We start from the raw sequence: 4,604 nt of genomic DNA on the forward strand, positions 1-4,604 counted from the left end.
AATTTGAAATACTTTTTTTTTTTTTTTTTTTTTTTTGTAATGAAACAAGACCTCCTAGAAATAAAGAATAAAGTAGCAGGGGAAAGGAAAACATTTAATGAAAATTTGGAAGTTACAGTTTAGAATTACTTCAAAACAGTAGGAAAACATCAAAGATGGAAAACAGTAGTGGAAAGAAAATTGAACAACCCATTCTAGAGATTCAATATCATCTGATTACTGGGAGTTCCAGCAAGACAAAGGAAAAATGGAGGATAATTTTATCAAGAAATATAAAAATTCTCAGAACTGAAGGACTTGAAGATCTACATGGGAGGGATTGCCCTTTATGACTAACACTTTTAGCATCAAGTCTAGAAAATACTTCCTTGGGTCAAAGTCTAAAGATGTTCCCCGATGTTGTATTCTACAAGCTTTGTTTGCTTACTTTTATATTCAGATCTACAGTCAATCTGGAATTGGCTTAGTGGATAATGTGAAAAAGGTAAATTTAATTTTTTTGCTTGTAGATTATCATCTGATCACTTTTTTTTCTTCTATATATTCATCATTTATTCAAAGACTGGATTCTGTGTAGTGCTATTATCTATCTTTGGGCAATGTCATGTTTTTAAAAATTACGTTACCTTTCTATCTTTCTGTTTGGTAAAGTAAGTCTTCTGACTTTGCTTTCCTTTTTCAAGATGAGTTAGGCTACTGTGGTCCTTTTCACTCTCATATTATTTTTTACTGAATTTATCAATCTCTTTCCAAAAACCTGATATTATTGATACTAAAAATGCAGGAGAAATGGGGACTTACTGGTTAACAGGTATAGGGAAGATGTAAAAAGTTCTGGAGATAGATGGTGGGGATGGTTGCACAATAAACCAACATACTTAATGCCACTCAAGTGTACACTTACAAATGGTTGAAGTTATAACTTTTATGTTTTGTATATTTTATCACAATAAAATTTAAAAGATAAAAGATGGCCACTTTATTGACTTTGTTGATCATCTCTATTTCTTATTAATGTCTGCTCTTTGTATTAATAATGCATTAATATCTACTCTTCGCCTCATTATTTCTTTTTCTAAAATTCTCTTGGGAGTAAATTACTGATTGGTCACTAATTTCATGTAATACATGCTTAGATCACTAATCTTATTTTATTTATATACTATAGTATTTAAGGATTTCTTAATGCATTTCTAGCTGCATACTACATATTTTGATATGTACTATTTTTATTCTCATTTATTTCAAAATAGGTCCTAATTTTGATGGATATTTTTTCTTTAAGTCATGAATTATTTAGAAGTGTTTTATCATTTTGCAAATAAATATGATTTTTAATTTTCCTGTTTTGATTTCTGGCACAATTTTATTGCTGTGAAATAATAGCGTGTATCTAACCCTGTTATGTTTTTGGAGCATTGCTTTGTGGTCTGGTAAAATGTCAAATTTGAGATAATTCGATGTGTGTCTGAAAAATGTTTGAATCCTGAAGTCGATATGTGCACTGTTCTCTATATAGGTATGTTATATGAACTGCATTACTTTTTTTTTTTTTTTTTTTGAGACGGAGTCTCGCTCTGTCGCCCAGGCTGGAGTGCAGTGGCCGGATCTCAGCTCACTGCAAATTCCGCCTCCCGGGTTTAGGCCATTCTCCTACCTCAGCCTCCCGAGTAGCTGGGACTACAGGCGCCCGCCACCTCACCCAGCTAGTTTTTTGTATTTTTTTAGTAGAGACGGGGTTTCACAGAGTTAGCCAGGATGGTCTCGATCTCCTGACCTCGTGATCCACCCGTCTCGGCCTCCCAAAGTGCTGGGATTACAGGCTTGAGCCACCGCGCCCGGCTACTTTTCTTTACAGTTATTTTTCCATTATGTTTTTATTAGTTTTCAGAGAGATATATTACCCTAAAGTATTACACTATAATTGTGGTTTTTATCTGCTCCTTTTACTTCCATGAACTCCTGGATTTTTTTTTTATTTTTTCTCCATGTCTTTTTTTTTTTTTTTTTTTGAGGTGGAGTCTCACTCTGTTGCCCAGGCTGGAGTGCAGCGGCACTATCTCGCCCAGGTTGGAGTGCAGTGGCACGATCTCGGCTCACTGCAACCTCCACCTCCCGGGTTCAAGCGATTCTCCTGCCTCAGCCTCCCGAGTAGCTGGGATTACAGGCGCGCACCACCACGCCCAGCTAATTTTTATGTTTTTAGTAGAGACGGGGTTTCATCATGTTGGTCAGGCTGGTCTCGAACTCCTGACCTCCTGAACCGCCTGCCTTGGCCTCCCAAAGTGTTGGGATTACAGGTGTGAGCCACCGTGCCTGGCCTCTCTATCTCTTTATGTCCTAGAAGCCAGAAATTCTGGATAGAGCATGACTTATGTAACAGCTATAATTTGGAAATACCAGACACTACCTCCAAGTGAACAACTGCAACAAGAAAAGCCTAGGAGAAAAAAATCTGAGTTCAATTTATACAGGCTTTAGAATATCCATTGGGACTTCAAATAAATACTTTCACTTAGACATACTTTTACATGTTTCCTTCCTCAAAATAAATGATGAAAATATAATTCAAATACAATTTATCTTATGAGAAACTCTGGATGATGCTGAGTAGAAGCTGCAGTAAAGTTTCCAATCAACCTCTGCTTTAAAATGAGCCTAGTTCCTAACCTAGCTGACTCTACCTGTCCTACAAATGGCTGTGTCTATAGTCTCCCAAAACTGTATCATCATAACCTCTCCGAGACCAGGAGACACAGGGAACTGGTTTGACTAGAATTATAGCTTCATGCGTGGGTGCAGATTTGCCTCCAATTTACAATATTGAGTTTAGTGAATCACGTAGCCTCGATTTAAAGAGATGTTTGTTGAGAAGCTTTATGCTTAATTGCATTTGAGTAATTTTTTTTCTTAATTGTTACAACTAGTTTACATGATAGAGAGAAAGCCAAATTTAAATAATTCTCAGTCGATCGCACGGAACCTTTAATAATTTTGTGAATTTCCTGGAATCAAGATATTAAAAGTTGTTTTCCTAGAGGCAGTAAACCCGATAACTCACCTATGTGGAGAAAAATATCCCGTGTCTGAAATTGAGCAGAGTTGCAGACAAGACACGAGTTCTCCAAGACTTAATTTCCCAAGACATGAGTTCTCCAAGACTTAATTTCCCCGTTTTTATGGGGGACTATAAGCGCCCACTTAACCTAGCTTTTAAGCATTAAATTGCAGAAAGAATAGAAGAAGTTCGGTCCAGTTCCGTTACGTATAAAAGTCGCTCAATTTTTCTTAATGAAGAAAGCAAGGCTCAGGACCACCAAGTTTCTGAGTTAATTGGGGGTTAGGGGAAGGGAGACTTTGTGGATCAATGTAATAGGCAAAATAAATAAATAGATCCCCCAGGGTTTGCTTTGAAAGGGTGTTGTGAGTGGGCATAAACTAAAGATTTTTGCTTTGATACATTAAATGCGTGCAGTAGAATGCCTATAACCCAGCATGAGCAATTGTTGGGTAAACAGTACCAAGAGGAGTTCCATGGTGTAATGGTTAGCACTCTGGACTCTGAATCCAGCTATCCGAGGTCAAGTCTCAGTAGAACCTGCTCAAGGATATATGTATATATTTTTCCGTACCTTTCCTTTCCCCAGGGAAAACGTTCTCTATGTAAATTACCGAAATCAATTTTCGGCCTGATATATTCCATGAATTCCTGCAACTCCCGATACTACACTTGATGTTAGTCAAAAGGCCAAGAAGCGGCCGGGCGCGGTGGCTCAAGCCTGTAATCCCAGCACTTTGGGAGGCCGAGACGGGCGGATCACGAGGTCAGGAGATCGAGACCATCCTGGCTAATACGGTGAAACCCCGTCTCTACTAAAAAATACAAAAAACCAGCCGGGCGACGAGGCGGGCGCCTGTAGTCCCAGCTACTCGGGAGGCTGAGACAGGAGAATGGCGTCAACCCGGGAGGCGGAGCTTGCAGTGAGCTGAGAGCCGGCCACTGCACTCCAGCCTGGGCGGCAGAGCAAGACTCCGTCTCAAAAAAAAAAAAAAAAAGACCAAGAAGCTAGGCAAGTCCCAATATACCTGCCTCTGGGTGAGGAGGCGGAATAGAATCCACTTTCCGGGATCACAGCTCACTACAGCCTCGACCTCCCCACGCTCAGGTGATCCCAGGTAGCTGGGACTTCAGGTGCACACCACCACAGCCGGCTAAACTTTTGTTTGTTTGTCTTTGTTTGTTTTTTGGAGGGAGACAAGGTTTTCGCTGTTTTGCCCAGGAAAGTCTCGAAGACCTCCTGGGCTCAGGCTATCCTTCCGCCTCCATCTCCCAAAGTACTGGGATTACAGAGGAGAGCCATCGCGCCTGTCCTGAAAGGATTGTTTCTTTCGATAATTTGTGAAGTCCACGGAAACATTTTTGTCCTCTGAAGTAGGAAGTGCTGATAAAAATAATCTGCTCTTGGGTCTTTATGCAGGAGAGCTGAGATTTTAATTACTACGAATGCAAAATTTGGGCAACTTTGTATTTCTTTGTTTTGTAGAGTTGCTTTTCTTTTCTTTCCTTTTTTTTTTTTTTTTTTTTTTTTTTTTTTTTTTTTTTT

This window comes from Rhinopithecus bieti, unplaced genomic scaffold (assembly GCF_001698545.2).
Source record: "Rhinopithecus bieti isolate Rb0 unplaced genomic scaffold, ASM169854v2 scaffold_51227, whole genome shotgun sequence".
Classification (NCBI taxonomy): domain Eukaryota; kingdom Metazoa; phylum Chordata; class Mammalia; order Primates; family Cercopithecidae; genus Rhinopithecus; species Rhinopithecus bieti.